Here is a 17952-nt window from a genome sequence, read left to right as displayed (position 1 = left end):
AACCTGAGACCCATGACTCCTTAAACCAGTATTTCTCAAGCTTTATTGTACATGCAAATTGCCTGGGGATCTTTTTAAACTGTAGATTCTGATTCAGTAGATCTGGAATTAGACTTGACAGTCAACATTTCTAACATTTCCAGATGATGCTAAGGGCTACACCTGGAGCAACAAGGCGCTAGACCTTCACTGTCCGATACAGTGGTCTCTACTCACATGTGACCCTTGACCACTTGAATTGCAGCTAGTCCAAGTTGAAGTGTGCTGTAAAATGCATTCTGAATATCAGAATCAGAGCCTAAAAGTATGAATGAAAAATAATCTCCATTTTTCCGTGTTGATTATATGTTAAAATGATAAGTTTTCTAATGTGGCTACTAGAAAATTTACATGACTTGCTTTCATGATTTGCATTGTATTTCTGTTTGACAGTGCTGCTCCAGACCATATTCCATCCATAAAAGGTGAACTTAAAGCAAGACCTACGGGCTAGTAAAAGGAAGGGAGAGAATACCTTAGGAATTAGGAACTTGGTGTAACAGATTTGGCATCTGGAAATGCTCTGGAGTTTAACCAGGATTTTAATATAATTAGATCTGGGATCTGACGTGTTCTGTTTGCTATTCAGAGCAAGGCAAGATGCTCCCTTTGTAAATGTGGCTGCCTGTTGCCTAGAGTCATATCAAAAGCTCTGATATCTGAACTTTATCCAGTGAAAAGGCAGATTCAGTGCAGATTTTTTGTTGTGGAGGTAGAGTTGAGCTTTAATGTATCGGGTGAACGGTAGCACACCTTGCCATATTCCTAGTACAAACAACTAGCCTTACGTGTCAAACTTTGCATGTATTGTTAGTCAAACATGGATCTAATTTGATCACCGCCCACCATCACCAGGCCTCTGTTGCTGTGGTATAATGCTGTGGCACAAAGTGGCATCTGATTACTCATCAAACATCCCACCTATGCTGACCATTTTGGAGGGCAAATCTTTCAAAGCAACATCTGATAACTTTTCTTTTATAAACACAGTGACTTTTGAAACTAAGATCTCACTTTCTTTAGCTTCTTTTTCCTTTCAAGTTTCTCATTTTCCCTTGCGAGTAAGTCCTTTAAACATACATATTTTGTTTGATCCAAACAGTTCATTGTAGTCATTCAGATAGAGTTATGAAAGTCTAGGCTTTGAATGACTGAAACAAATGATGAAGGTTAAGAAATCATGACTAGCATAAAATAGATGAGGTAATCTCTGCGTGTATTTTAACTTTACGATTTGCGTTTTTAAAATTAGACTTTCTTATTTCTAGAATTCAGTTGCTGACTAATTATGAACTTTGGGCAAGTGATTCATCTCTGCTAATACTTAGCTTACTCTTTAAAACTAAGCCATCTTACCTACATAAAGCTCGCAAGAGTGAATAAATCAATGGACTGTAGCCCGCCAGCTCCTTTGTCCGTGAAATTCTCCAGGCAAGAATACTGAAGTGGGTAGCCATTCCCTTCAGAGGATCTTCCCAACCCAGGGATTGAACCCTGGTCTCCTGCATTGCAGGTGGATTCTTTACTGTCTGAGCCACCAGGGAAGCCATTGTTACCCAAAAACTATGGTGAGTGATTCCTTGCCCCAGAGTCTCCTAAGGATTTGTTAAAAATTCCTGTACCCCACCCATATTTACTGAATCAGAATTTTTTGGTTTATTAGGATTACATAATAATCTGACATTAGGCCAAATTTTCTTTTCATACATTTACTCCAAAAAATGCTGAGCTATTCATTTATTCATTTGAAGAAGTATCCATTGAACTTTTAACTTGTGCCTAGTGTGGGAGATTCAGCACTGAACAAGACAAAAGAAGTATTTGCCTTAAAGGAGCTTCCACTCAAGGGAAGTGAGACATGTAAGTTAACAGGACGTAGGTCAGCAGGCTAAGTTCACGTAGTAATAAAGTAGAGCTGGTAATGAGATGCTAGGGGAGGGAGACGGGGAGAGTTAAGTTTTAAATTAATTTAGGGGTTGCAGAAGTCCTCTCTGAGGAAGAGACATTTGAGCTGAGAAGTACAACAAGAAGGAGTTAGTCATACAAACATCTAGGTAAAAAGGTTCTGAGGAAAGGAAAGAACAAGTGTGGAGCCTGAGATGGCAAATGCTTGGCACGTTCTAGGGACAAAAGAAGAGAAAGAGTGAAGGTCAGGTGGCTTGTGTACAGTGAACAAGTAAAAGATGAGAGAGGCAAGTGGCAGATCATCTAGGCCTTGTGGTCATGGAATTTGGCTTTTACTTCAGTGTAACAGAAAGCCTCTGATTAAATGTAAATCATGTCATTTGATTTATAATTTGCAGAGTGAATCCTTGCTGCTTGATGGGTCCAGTGTGTGGATCATGGGTCATGGGTGGGGGGCGGGCGGGCAAGAGTAGAGTAGGGAGGTGTAATCAGGACCATTCAGTTCAGTTCAGTTGCTCAGTCGTGTCCGACTCTTTGCGACCCCATGAATCACAGCACGCCAGGCCTCCCTGTCCATCACCAACTCCCAGAGTTGACTCAGACTCATGTCCATTGAGTCAGTGATGCCATCCAGCCATCTCATCCTCTGTTGTCCCCTTCTCCTCCTGCCCCCAATCCCTCCCAGCATCAGTCTTTTCCAATGAGTCAACTCTTCACATGAGGTGGCCAAAGTACTGGAGTTTCAGCTTTAGCATCATTCCTTCCAAAGAAATCCCAGGGCTGATCTTCAGAATGGACTGGTTGGATCTCCTTGCAGTCCAAGGGACTCTCAAGAGTCTTCTCCAACACCACAGTTCAAAAGCATCAATTCTTTGGCACTCAGCCTTCTTCACAGTCCAACTCTCACATCCATACATGACCACAGGAAAAACCATAGCCTTGACTAGACGGACCTTTTTTGGCAAAGTAATGTCTCTGCTTTTCAATATGCTATCTAGGTTGGTCATAACCTTCCTTCCAAGGAGTAAGCGTCTTTAAATTTCACGGCTCCAATCACCATCTGCAGTGATTTTGGAGCCCAAAAAAATAAAGTCTGACATTGTTGCCACTGTTTCCCCATCTATTTCCCATGAAGTGATGGAACTGGATGCTATGATCTTCGTTTTCTGAATGTTGAGCTTTAAGCCAACTTTTTCACTCTCCACTTTCAGTTTCATCAAGAGGCTTTTTAGTTCCTCTTCACTTTCTGCTATAAGGGTGGTGTCATCTGCATATCTGAGGTTATTGATATTTCTCCCGGCAATCTTGATTTCAGCCTGTGTTTCTTCCAGTCCAGCATTTCTCATGATGTACTCTGCATATAAGTTAAATAAGCAGGGTGACAATAAACAGCCTTGACGAACTCCTTTTAAAGGAGCCCAAGTGAGATGCTGGCAGCTTGGACCAGATGACAGCAAAAGCAGTGATGATGATGAAAGGTTAGATAGAAGGCTGTTTTGGAGATAGAACTGATAGGTTGTGTTGATGTATTTAATGTCAGAGAGTGAAGGAACAGAGGGAGTAAAATAAAAAATGACTTCTTCCTAAGGTTTTACCTGAGCATCTGAATGGATGGGAAAATGCAGGAGAGGAATAGATATGGGGCAGGTGGGGAAATTAAGAGTTCTGTTTTAGATAAGTTTGAGAGATGTAATGAGATGCTCAAGTAGGCAGGCAGACATATGAGTCTGGAGCTCAGAGAAGTCATCAGGACTGAAGGTATAAATAAAGTTGGGGTTCTATAGTATAGGGTTGACATTTGGAGCCCATGAGAGTATAGAATCACCTAGGGGAAGTGTAGATAGAAAAGAGACACAGCCTAGGGCCTTCCCACACGTAAGATCATGCAAAGGAGGAGGAATGGATGTTGAAGACAGGTAAAACCAGGAGAGTATGCGCCTAGAAGTGAAAGTGCTATGACAAGAAGGGAATAGTGAAGTGAGTACTTCAATTGGATGAGGACAAATTATTTGACAAGTTGGAGGTTGTCCATGGTTTGATTGGGTTGGGGGGAGAGGTGAATGTTAAAAACCCAACTGGAGTTTATTAAAAAGAATGGGAGATAAGGTGGTAATAAGAACTACAGGAGAAATTCCCAAGCCATGTCTTTTCCATCTATACTACATGAAAGTGAAAGTGAAAGTGAAGTCGTGTCCAACTCTTTGCGACCCTGAGGAGTGTAGCCTACCAGGCTCCTCTGTCCATGGGATTTTCCAGGCAATAGTCCTGGAGTGGATTGCCATTTCCTTCTCCAGGGGATCTTTCCAACCCAGGGATCGAACCCTAGTCTCCCACATTGTAGACAGATGCTTTACCCTCTGAGCCACCAGGGAAGTCCAAAGGAGTATAAATTCCAAATTCTTGTAGTAATTGGGGTCTTATGGTCAAAGGAGTATTTTCGTTCAGTTTTTTCATTCAAACATTTAAAGGAATAGAACAAACCCTCATATACTCATTACTCATTGCAATAGGCTAAACAATGACCTCCTCAAAGATGTCTGGATCATAACCTCTGGAAATGTTACTTTACATGGTAACAGGGACTTTGTAGATGTGCTCAAATTAAAAATATTGAGATAGATTATCCTGTCATCACAAGGGTCACTAAGAGGGAGGCAGGCAGATGAGAGTCAAAAGAGAGGCGTGATGACAGAGCCGAGAGGTCGGAGTATCACAGCGAAGGGACCGCAGACCAAGGAGACGGGGCCTCTAGAGGCTGGCGAGGCAGAGAAGCAGATTCTCCCCCTGAGGCCTCCAGACAGAGGGGAGCACATGAGAATAAGAAAGCGTGGGGACTGTTTAAAAAATGCTTTCCAATCATAGAAATGCCTGGCACAATTTAACGTCTTGACAAGTTTCACAGAGTTAGCTTGTAGCTCTTTTCTCTGGTCTTGAGATTCTCCCCACTGCCTTTTTAGTGTTAAACACAGCTTTGATCAGCTGGAGTCTTGTATTAATAAATACAAAACTGTTCTCAGAGGACGGGCTTTCCTGGGGCAGAGGGAACATAATTTTTCTGGATCTGGAACTAATTAAGAGATTTGATTCAGTAGCATAGCTATGGGAAGGAGCAGCAAGGTCCTCTGAAATGTGCCTACAGAAGCTGGGTGATTATTCGGCAAGACTGGTACATAAACAATGCAAACATCAGGTGGGGGTTGGATTAGATGACTTTCAAAGTCTTTTCCAGGCTTGGAAATCTCAAACACTTAGGTTTCCCTGGTCATCTCAAAGAATTCTGCGAAATGATCAAAAAGACTATTTTGATTTATATATATATATATTTTTTTTTTTTTTTAAATCAAGCCACATAATGCTCATGAGGTTAGGAACAAAAAAGGATAACAAGATAACACATCCAGCAAGTGTTGTACATCTTGGGAGGAAAATTGCTAACTTAAGAGTTTGGATCAGTGGTTCCCTGAAGTTCCCAGAAATCATTCTAGTGAAGTCGCTCAGTCGTTTCTGACTCTTTGCAACTCCATGGGCTGTAGCCTACCAGGCTCCTCTGTCCATGGAATTTTGCAGGCAAGAGTACTGGAGTGGGTTGCCGTTACTCAAGGAACCTGTTAAAAAAAAAAAAAAGCAGGGATCTCCCTGGTAGTCCAGTGGTTAAGACTTTACCTTCCAAAGAAGGGGGTACAGGTTACATCCCTGGTCGAGGAGTTAAGATCCCACATGCCTTGCGGCCAAAAACCCAGAACATAAAACAGAAGCAATATTGTAACAAATTCAATAAAGACTTAATGATCCACATAAAAAAAATATCTTAAAAAGAAAAAAGTGCAGTTAACCTCCACCCCTCCATTCTGATTCTGGAAAGTGAATTGGCCCCAGGAGCATGCATTTTAATTAATCAGCACATTCCCACCCCTCCCAAGACTCTGATGTGGCAGATCCCAGGGCTCTTTTTTGAGACACTGAATGAAGATGTTGGGATGAGGTTAACAATGATCTAAGTAAAGTGCTCTGTAATTTCAGTGTGCTTAGAAGATGGGAAACTAGTCTCAGAGATGTGAGGGGGTGGGTCCTTTTTGGGAAAGTCAAGATGTAATCTCAGATTGATTCTCAGGTTCAGTATTTCCCCACAGCAGAGTGCAGGCCAAAAGGGAGAATTTTGTAGGCCTTAATCTCATTCAGTCCCACATTCCCATCTGAAAATAATAGGAGGTTTGAGTCATTGCCTAAGTCTCCCAACCTATAAAATGAAATAATGATGGTTGGACCTTGTCTTCTCAGTGAATGAGGTAGGACAAATCTGGAGGTATAGACCTCTGGCCTGGTGGGGTTGAAAAACTCTGGGAAAGTATCTCCCTCTGCTTTACTCAAAGGGTTCAGAAGGCAGTCACAATGCAATAACGGGCCCAGCTTTTCTTTCCTGCCTGAAACAACCGAAAAAGCAGGCAGAATATATGAAGCAACAGTTTAGAATCACCACTGGCAATAAAGGACAGTGACTCCCAAGAGACAGGATACAACATGACCCCTATGATTGCTCCAGCTTACTGCCTAGAGAGATTTCCTAAACTGCAGCAAAGGGGCAGGGAATCCAGGCACAGTCTAGTATAACCCATGAATTGAGGAGTTAGAGCTTAGAATTCAGGGAAAAACAAGGCAGCTAGAGTTCACAGGACAGAGCAGCAGAGAGGAGAAAGCTACAGACACGGAGAACTCTGGAGATATGCAGAGAGTGCCCCTCGAGAATTCCAGAGAGTACTGATCAGCACTTGCATGTAAGGAACTACTTCAGGCCAGAGAAAGAACCACCCAGAAGGATTAGAGGAAGCAGTACTTGATGGCCACACAGGACTAGAAATAGTAGAAAAACCTCATTATCCAAGGTATTGAATTCAGAAAATTCTTACCTCCGTAGTGGAGAATAATTAGTCCCAGATAGTAATTAGCCAAGACTAAACATGGCTCTGGGCTTCCTTGGTGGCTCTGACGGTAAAGAATCTGCCTGCAGTGCAGGAGACCTGGGTTCACTCCCTGAGTTGGGAAGATCCCCTGGTGGAGGAAATGGCAACCCTTTTGAGTAGTCTTGCCTGGAGAATCCCATAGACAGAGGAGCCTGGAGTCCATAGAGTCACAAAGAGTTGAACATGACTGAAGCAACTTAGTGTGCACTCATGCAAACATGGCTCTAGTCCTCTTCAGTAAGTCTTAAAAGCAAGATCTTAAAGAATCAAGTGTTATAAGTTACTTAACAACATTTCAGAGCCATATCAAGAATACAGGAAATCAAAAAATGTAACACTCAACAAACTAAAATTCACAATGTCTAGCATCCAATATGGAGAAGGCAATGGCACCCCACTCCGTTACTCTTGCCTGGAAAATCCTATGGATGGAGGAGCCTAGAAGGCTGCAGTCCATGGGGTCGCTGAGGGTCAGACCCGACTGAGCGACTTCACTTTCACTTTTCACTTTCATGCATTGGAGAAGGAAATGGCAACCTACTCCAGTGTTCTTGCCTGGAGAATCCCAGGGATGGAGGAGTCTGGTGGGCTGCCGTCTATGGGGTTGCAGAGTTGGACACGACTGAAGTGACTTAGCAGCAGTAGCAGCAGCAGCATCCAATAAAAATTTAGCAGGTAGAGTCTAGAACTAAACCCTCAATTTACAGTTAATTGATTTTTGACAAGGGTGCCAAAATAATTCAATGGGGAAAGGATAGTCTTTTCTACAAATGGTGCCAGGTATCTTGATAGCCACAAGCAAAGGATAAAATTAGACCCTTTCCTCATACCAAATACAAAATTTATCTAAAAATGGATCATAGACCTAAATGTAAGGGCTAAAACTATAAAACTCTTGGAAGAAAGTTCAGTTAGTTCAGTTCAGTCACTCAGTAGTATCCGACTCTTTGTGACTCCATGAATCACAGCACACCAGGCCTCCCTATCCATCACCAACTCCCGGAATTCACTCAAACTCATATCCATCAAGTTAGTGATGCCATCCGGCCATCTCATCCTCTGTCGTCCCCTTCTCCTCCTGCCCCCAATCCCTCCCAGCATCAGGGTCTTTTCCAATGAGTCAACTCTTCTCATGAGGTGGCCAAAGTATTGGAGTTTCAGCTTCAGCATCAGTCCTTCCAATGAACACCCAGGACTGATCTCCTTTAGGATGGACTAGTTGGATCTCCTTGCAGTCCAAGGGAAAGTATAGGCATAAATCTCCATAACTTTGGGTTAGGCAAAGTCTCTTCAGATATGACACCAAAAGCACAATTGACCAAAAATGAAAATTAAAGACAAAAAGTTAGACTACATCCAAGCTAAGAGCTTCTATGCTTCCGTGGAGAGCAGTGAAAAGACAGCCTACAGAATGGCAGAAAGTATTTGCAAAGCATGTATTTGATAAAGTCTTTTGTATCCAGAATATATAAAGAATTCTTACAACTCAGCAATAAAAAAATTACTAAAAAAGTGGCAAAGTAGCTGAGTAGACATTTCTCCAAATAAGATATGCAGGTGGCCAATAAACACATTAAAATATGCTCAACATAATCAGTTATCAGGGAAATGCAAATCAAAATCACAATCCACATGAGATGCCACTTCACACCCACCAGGATGGTTATAATAAGAAAGGGACAATAACAAGTATTGGTGAGGAGGCGGAGAAATTGGCACCCTTGTACATACATTACTGGTGGGAATGTAATACGGTACAACCACCGTAGAAAACAGTCTGGCCGGTCTTCAGAAGATTAAACATATTTATGACCCAGCATAAATATGTTTGAGGTTAAACATATGACCAGGTTAAACATGTGAGCCAGCAGTCCCACTCCTAGAGAAATTAAAATGTTTATACAAAATCGTACATAAATGTTCAGAGTAGCTCAAAAGTAGAAACAACCCAAATATCCATCAGCCAAGGAACTGATAAACAAAATGTGACATATATTCACATAGTGGAATATTACTCAGCAATAAAAAGGAATGAAGTACTGATACATACTATGAAATGGATGAACTTCAAAAATATGTTAGTGAAAGAAATTAGCCACCAAAAAACCCTCACATTTTGTATGATTTCATTCAAATAGGCAAATCTATAGATACAGAGTAGTGGTTGCCTAGGGAAGAAAGGCTGTGTAGAAAAGACAGCTAATGGGTATGAGGGTTCTTTTTTGGGTGATGGAAATGTTTTAAAAGTGATTATAGTGATGGTCACACAACTCTATGAATATACTAAAGATTACTGCACATTTTAAAGCAGTGAGTTGAGTGATATGTAAATTTTACCACAAAATAGCTGTTATAGTATGTGAAAAATAAAATTACCAGGCAAGAAAAGAAAGAAAATATGATGGGGTCGTAAAGAGTTGGACACGACTGACTAAGCACAGCATAGTGAGGAGAAAAATCTATCTAAATTTACCCAGAACTGACAGATATTAGAATCATCAGAGAGGGACATTAAAAGTAATTGTGCTCTATGTGTTGAAAGTAGAGGCATGGAGAATACAGGAAAGACCCACATCAAGCTCCTCAGAATGAAAACAACATTGTATAAAATGAAAATGCATTATTGACATTAATGGCAGGTTAAAATGGCCTGAAATGAGAAGAAATAAAAAGCATCCAGATTAAAAAGAAAGAAAACTGTCTATTCACAGACGATATGATTTCAAGTATTACTGTAAAGCAACCAGAATCAAGACAATGTGGTATTGGTATCAAGACTGACAAATAAGTCAACGGAACAAATAGATAACAAGTATATGAATCACCGTATTTTTACAGAGATGCAAGGACAAATGAAGGGCGTCCCTGGAGGTTTAGCCAGTAAAGAATCCACCTGCAATGCAGAAGATTGCCTACAATGCAGGAGACTGCTTGCAATGCAGGAGACTGCCTGCAGTTCAGGAGACCTGTGTTCAATCCTTGGGTTGAGAAGATCCCTTGGAGAAGGGAATGGCAATCCACTCCAGTATTTTTGCCTGGGAAATCCCATGAACAGAGGAGCCTGGCAGGCTACAGTCCACGGGGTCACATGAGTCAGACACAACTTAGCGACTAAACCACCACCAGGGACAATCAAATAGAGAAAGGACTGTCTTTTCAACAATTGGTGCTGGAACAATTGGATTCCATGTGTGAATACCAAACAAAAATAATTTTGATTCATTATTTGCACCATACAAAATTTAACTCAAAGTTAATCGTAGACCTAATTATAAAACCTAAAACACTGAGGTGCCTCAGAACTGGAGAAGACGCAGGACAGGTGTTCAGCTCTGTGAAAGAACCCTGAAAGCACTCATGGACTTCCCAGGAGACTCTTCTTCCAGATGTGATATGTATCGGATAGCTATTCCAAATAGGAAATACTGATACTAGAGGCAGGTTGTCTAAGTTATACTTACAGTTCTATCTCGGTCACAGCAGAATTCCCTTACTGTAAGTACATGCTGAATATTTGATTCCAAAACTGAGAGTAATTCAACATGGAGGATGAGTTGTTGGAAACCCCCAGATTCTTTTTCTAGGCTTTAAAAATGGCTTTACTGAACAAGTCTAATTGATCAGTTTATTTGCCAGAATCTCACCAGCAGTGAAGAGAATTCACTATTATTCAATTCAAAGTGAGATTTTGAAGTTTAACCAATGAATGTCTAATTTATAAATCCTTGCAAAGAATTGTTTTACTTCAGACCTTCAGGATGAAACCAAATTGATCTTGAATCTTTTGGTGTCAATGGCTTTTTGAAGAAAGAGTATCTTTTTCTCCCTGTGGAGAAATCAGCTTAGACACTACTGAAATTTATCTAAACAAAAGAATGGAGCTTTTTTATCATTCCATTATAAAATGGAGTTTTTCTTGGAAAGAAAAAAACCCTAAAATTATAAACACTCTAGAAGAACATATAGTATAAAACCTTTGCGACCTGCATTAGGTAATTTTTTCTTAAACACAACAACTGGAAGCATGATCCATAAAAGAAAAAATTTGACAAATTGGACTTTATCAAAATTTAAAAATTTGCTCTTTGAAAGACACTGTTAAGGGAAGGAAAAGACAAGCCATAGACTGGAAGAAGTATTTGCAAATGATAATCTAACAGAGGGTGTGTGTTCCAAGTATATAAAGAACTTTCAAAACCCAGTAATGGGGTTTCCCTGTTGGCTCAGTTGTAAAGAGTCCACCGATGCAGGAGACACGGGTTTGATCCCTGGTCTGGGAAGATCCCATGCTGCACAGGGGCTAGGCCCATGCACCACAACTACTGAGCCTGTGCTCTAGAGCCCAGGAACTGTAGTTACTGAGCCCATGTGCCACAACTACTGAAGTCTGAACACTTTGGAGCCTGTGCTCCACGATGGGAGAAGCCACGGCAATGAGAAGGCCTAGCACCTCAACAAAAGGTGGCCCCTGCTCATTGCAAGTAGGGAGAAAGCCCGTGCAGCAATGAATACCCAGAACAGCCACAATAAATTAAAAAAAATTTTTTTAACCCAATAATGAAAAAGCAAGCAATTAGAAACTGTTTGAGCAAACTTTTCACCAATGGAGATATATGAATGGCAAATAAGCACATGAAAAGATACTCAACGTCATTAGTCATTAGAGAAATGCAAAGTAAAATCACACTGAGATGCTGCTAGAACTTCCCTGGTGGTCCAGTGGTTAAGAATCCACGGTTGCACGCAGGAGACACTGGTTTATCCCTGGTCAGGGACTAAGATCTTGCAGGTCCAGTAGCACAGCCAAAACCCTCACAAACCAAACAAATAACAGCAAAACAATGAGATGTTACCACCTACCCATTAGAACAGCTAAAATTAAATAAAGACCCATCTTACCAAGTGTCGGTAAGAATATGATACAACCACTTTGGAAAACAAACTGTTTCATAAACAGTTAAACATACACCTACCACATCCAGCCATTCTATTTTCCAAGATAAATGAAAGTATATGTCCATACGAAGATTTATACAAAAATGTTCAGAGCAGCTTCATTTGTAATAGCCCAAACTGAGACTAGCCTAAAACCTATTAGCAAATGAATGGATAAATGGAGAGTGCATCTCTTAAGCCTGGAATTCACAAATGATGGTACATCCACATAATGGAGTACTACTCAGCAATAAAAAGCAGTGACTATGGGCTTGCTACAACGTGGTCGAATCTCATAAGAACTATTCTGTGTGAAAGAAACCAGAGAGACCAAAAGAACAATATATGCAGTATGATTTCCCTTACATAACATTCTAGAAAAGTGCAAACTAACCTATACTGATGGAAAATCAGTTCACATCAGTCGCTCAGTTGTGTCCAACTCTTTGTGACCCCATGAACCGCAGCACACCAGGCCTCCCTGTCCCTCACCAACTCCCAGAGTTTACCCAAACTCATGTCCATTGAGTTGGTGATGCCATCCAACCATCTCATCCTCTGTCGTCCCCTTCCCCTCCTGCCTTCAATCTTTCCCAGCATCAGGGTCTTTTCAGATGAGTCAGCTCTTCACATCAGGTGGCCAAAATATTGGAGTTTCAGCTTCAACATCAGTCCTTCCAATGAACACCCAGGACTGATCTCCTTTAGGATGGACTGGTTGGATCTCCTTGCAGTCCAAGGGATTCTCTAGAGTCTTCTCCAGCACCACAGTTCAAACGCATCAATTCTTTGGCGCTCAGCCTTCTTCACAGTCCAACTCTCACATCCATACATGACCACTGGAAAAACCATAGCCTTGACTAGACGGACCTTTGTTAACAAAGTAATGTCTCTGCTTTTTAATATGCTATCTAGGTTGGTCACAACTTTCCTTCCAAGGAGTGTCTTTTAATTTCATGGCTGCAATCACCATCTGCAATGATTTTGGAGCCCCCAAAAATAAAGTCAGCCACTGTGTCCACTGTTTCCCCATCTATTTGCCATGAAGTAATGGGACCAGATGCCATGACCTTAGTTTTCTGAATGTTGAGCTTTAAGCCAACTTTTTCACTTTCATCAAGAGGCTCTTTAGTTCTTCTTCACTTTCTGCCATAAGGGTGGTGTCATCTGGATATCTGAGGTTATTGATATTTCTCCTGGCAATCTTGATTCCAGCTTGTGCTTCTTCCAGCCCAGCGTTTCTCATGATGTACTCTGAAGTGGTTGTCTAAATATGGAAGTGAGGATCAGGGTGGGGTGAGAGTGAAGGATTACCAAGGGGCACAAGGACTCTTGAGGGTGATGGATATGTTCACGATGGACATGAAATTATGTGATAGTTTCATGGGTATATATGTGTGCCAAAACTTATGAAAGAGTACATTTTAAATATGTATAGCTTACTGTTTGTCAATCATACTTCAATAAACCTATTTTTTGTTTTTGTTTTTTTAAAAAGAACTCACTGAGGGACTCCCCCGATGGTCCAGTTGTTAAGAATCTACCTTGCAATGCAGGGGACACAGGTTTGTTCCCTGGTCAGGGAACTAAGTTCCCACAAGCCACGAAGCAACTAAACCTGTACGTCACATGTACTGAGACTCGTGCCGCAATCAGAGAGTCCATGAGCCACAATGAAAGATCCTCCATGCCACAATTGACCCAACGAAGCCAAATTAAAAAAAAAAAAAACACCTCACTGAACTATACACTCAAGATCTGCATATTTCACTAAATGTAAATATAACTATAAAAGTGTGTGTTTTTAAATAACTTTTTTAAAAAAGAGAAATCGCTTTTTTTAGAAGAGAAATCGCTCTGCCTGGCCTGGAGTTGCTGGGTGGCCCTCAGAATCCCAGAGATGGCTACCAGGCAGTGCCAGTTTGGGCTGGTCCCCTCCCTCTCTACTTCTCCAGGAAGCAGTGTCTTCCTACCAGAAATCTGGCTGGACTCTGAGCTTCTTACCAGCTCTGATGTATGTGGTTCAGTGAATTTCAGGATGAATGGAGAGCCCCAGGCAAACAGTGATGGCAGAAGGTTAAACCAGGCCAGATTTCCAGTCCAGACCCTGTGGCGAAGCCTGAGCCATTTTAAATTCCATTCATCTATCCCTGTGTATTTGCACAGAGAAGAACCTGTTGTACTTAACGTACTGATCTTGGAGCTGGGGCCAGGGAGGCTGGGACATGGCAAATATTGACGCTGGCTGCCTGAGTTCTCTCTGCAGGCTGTGACATTAAATCCCCTGTTCTGTTGATGTGAACCAAGGGAGGGGCCTGGCTGATCACCCTGGGCTCTGTGGCTTCCTGGACTAGCTTATGGAATGCTGTTTGGGAGGTTGCTACAGCACCTGCTTCTTTCTGAAAAGAAGAACCAATAAACCAGAAAAGAACAAACACCATTCTTCTGTCAGCACCAGCCACCTCCTGTTGACAGGCTGCCTCCTCTGGTGCAGGCTCCAGCTTTCTGTTCTAGGGAGTCCTGGCTAAGAAAGAGTGAGCCATCAAGGAGTGGAGGTAGTGGGCTCTGGGCTTGGGCCTATCAAGGTTTGATCCTGGCACCACCCTTTAAAAACTGTGTGGTCTTAGTCCAGGAACTTCATCTGTCTTAGCCCCTGTGAAGTACGAATACCAAGCTAGATTCCTTTATGAGGGTAAGATAAAATGAGGTACAAGAGCTAAGACATAGAAATTTGCAATAGTGCTTGGCATGTGCTAAATGCTCACCAAATATTGCTAATATTTGTAGACAGGGACTGTTGCCTGCCATTCCAGTAAACAAAGAGTGGTGCCCACTATACATACCACTTCTGTAAAGATCAAACCATTAGCCACTGCAGCCTCCCACCGATGGTGCACTGTGAGGGGAATATAGAATGGAGAAAACCAGGAAATACTCTGTGCTTTGGTTACTGGCCCGAGACAGTTACGATGCATATGTAAAGAATGATTTCAGTGAACCCAGAGTCTTGTATCCTCCCATGCATAGAAAAGTGCCAAAATCATTCATTTGAAATGTCTTTTCTTTGTGATTAGCAGTAATTTTTTGATGTTCAACTACATGTTTTTGTTTGTGTTCCCAGCAAGAAAAAAAAAAAACCTGTATATCCAGGGTCCTCCCTTATCTCTTCGGAGTGGCTCCTCAGACCCGTCTGAGAGGCTGTCTCCTGGACTATAGTTTTCAGTAAGGTCCCTGAGTAAAACTTAACTTGCAACTTTTAGTTGTATATTTTCCTTCTGTCGACATACTCATTAAAGGCCCTGCCCTTTCTTCTGCTGGAAGCTTTACTGTTTCCCAGGGGAATTCACCTTTTGGCTCTTCCTCTCCCCCTCCTGCCTGCAAAGTAGTCTGGTCATGACATCCATGTACAGAGGAAAGCCTTCTGAGGAGAGCCTCTGCAGCCTCTCTTCCAGGAAAAGGAAGCAAATGTGTTTTTCTCTGCTGAAAACCTCTGCCAGCACCCTGCATGTCCAGGGTCAAGTTCACCCATCCTGCACAGAATCCAAGACTCTTCTTTATACTCCAGCCGCGAGGGACTGCTTCTCATGCCCTTAGGCTCCCTCCTTGCACTGGCACCCTGCAGCTCTTCAGCCTGGTCTGCCCTGTCTCTGGCTCCTCCATGGCCCTGCTCAGGGGTCACTGCCACTGGAAGCTTCCCAGACCTCCCGAAACTTAGCATGAAACAGCCAACTGCCATAGCTAAATGTCCAGACTCCTGGTGTTGTCAAACCCAAGTCCATGTGCCCGAGGCACAGTAAGGCCAGATGAATGGAAGTGTCAGAGTTTAGAGGAAAGAAAGGTTTATTGCATGGTCAAGCAAGAACAGGCAGCTTAGGCTCAAAAGACCCGAATTCCCCAATGGCTTTCAGGGGAGCATTTTATTTTTACAGGGGAGCATTTTTAAAGGCAGCATTGCAGATGAAGGCTCCAGGATTCCTGACTTTCTTTTCATTGGTTGGTTGAGAAGTAACAGTGTGGTGTTTCAGGAATCTTCACCATCCACCCTCTGGTTCTGGAGAGTCTGGGGTCTAGTGCTTGTGTCCAGTCTGTGGTCACCAGCCTCCAGCTGAGTGTGGGGGGGGTCTTAGTTGCTACAGAACAACTCAAAGATAGGCATCAGTTTGTTATGTTTATGCCTTGAGGTGGAAGTAGGACTCTGTTTTATCCCTGAACTATTATTACTTTTCTTTCTTAAATTTCCTTGTTTTCTCGTTTTCTCATTATTTTTCTTGTTTAACTGCTGTTCCTTTTTTTCTATATTCTTCACATCCCTAGTTATTAATAGTAACTGCTGGAGTCTGCTCTTTGTAACTCGGGAAAGACCTAGGAGACCAAGTGAGAAATGAGGGGGTGAGGCAAGGAAAGGCTTTTGTTTTGGGTGACCCTGAGGATTCTGTTTCCCTGCCTCTGCGCTCACAGTCGTGCGCCCTTCAACAAGCTGCCTGGCCTCTCTAAAACCTTGCATAAGCATGGTACCACCCTCGGAGCCTTGTTGGAGGATGAGAGGTAAAGTTCTTCTTAGCACGGTGCCTGGTTAGTAGTGAGCACTCAGCAAGTGCCAATTGTGTGCACCCAGAAGGCTGGGTTTTGGTTTCCCCCTGCTACTGACATGCTTGAATGGACTCAGGCAAGTTGGTCTCAGCTTTGGTTTCTTCATCCTATAAACTGAAACATCTTAACCCCACGGGCCTGTCAGGGAATGGTTGACTGAAACCATCCACCTTGGCCAGACACAATGATAACTTGCTCATGAGTTGTCTCACAACAGGAGGTCCCATCAGTAAGGACCCTGAGTCAGACCAAATATGGGCCAAACACAATGACTGGCCAGAGACAACCCAGAAGTTAGCCCCGTTACCATAATACGACTGGGGCATGTGGCAGAGCAGTCCTCCTGGGTTCCCTGTTGCTCTCCACCCTGGGGCCCACTCACAGTCAAGTTTTTCGCTTTGTCAGTTTGTGTGCCTCCTCAGACAACTCATTTCTGAGTGTTAGGCAGGAGCCCACTTTCAGGCCCTGGGAAGGGGCTCCCCTTCCTGTAAAGGCCCATGGATGGCCTTGATTGGGAGCGGAGGGTAGAATTATGTGCAACTGAGTGCCTCTGAGCATTTTTCTGAGAAAGCCGCAGCCCACTGAAGAAGCTCAGGACTGAATGACCACTGAGGTCTCCCCGTCTCTCCCACAGGGGCCAACCTTTGCACCACCAGCCCCTGGCGGGAACTGGGCCTCTCCTGCAATTGAAACTCTGAGGCTGACTGGTATTGAAACACCGTCAGGGCACAACCTTTAGAAGAATGGCATAGCCCTTGAGGATACAACATAGACCGATTGGAACTGTTAGGTCCAATTTGGCAGAAGATTTGACTTCCAGTGGACCTCACTGTACGCTCACACTAGCAGGTGCTAAATGACACACCCGCAGGTGCCACGACAGTTCCGAGGTTAACCATAAAAGGTCAAAAAGTGGATGGAGGGCCAATTCCTGGAAAGCTCCCCTTTCCCAAAATAGTTGGAATAATCCTCCCATTCGTTAGCCTATGAAATTACCCATCCCATAAAAACTAACCACCCCATGTTTCAGGTCCTCCACCTTCTGAGATGGCCCACGCTCTGTGTGTGGAGTGTTTCTCCCAGGGCCACTCTCACCTTTTGAGGTGGACCGCATTCTGTCTGTAGAATATGTATCTCTCTAAATAAACCCACTTCTTACCTCTCCCTGGATTCTTTCTGTGAAGAGACCTAAAAAACCGGAGCTTCATTAAGTCCTGAGACCAGGCGTGTGACCTCAATTAAAAGACAGTGGGTTCAAGTCCCAGCCTGGGCTTTGGCTGAGTATGAACCCTAACCTAAGTTGTGTGGTTTCAGTGGGAGCTAGTGTAGGCTCTTGTTCCCATGGCCTCTCCTCAGTGACCCTGTTTTCAACAACCAACGCTCCGGGCATTGGGAGCTTGTTGGCATGTGAATGCTGGGCGTGAGCTGCTGGACCGTTTCTTGTTCCCCGTGTTATGCTTAGTTGCTCAGTTGTGTCCCACTCTTTGTTACCCCATGGTTTATAGCCCCCCTGGCGCTTGGTCCA

The sequence above is a fragment of the Bubalus bubalis genome, chromosome 6, assembly GCF_019923935.1.
Source record: "Bubalus bubalis isolate 160015118507 breed Murrah chromosome 6, NDDB_SH_1, whole genome shotgun sequence".
Classification (NCBI taxonomy): domain Eukaryota; kingdom Metazoa; phylum Chordata; class Mammalia; order Artiodactyla; family Bovidae; genus Bubalus; species Bubalus bubalis.
Note: the sequence above shows the minus strand (reverse complement) of the source record.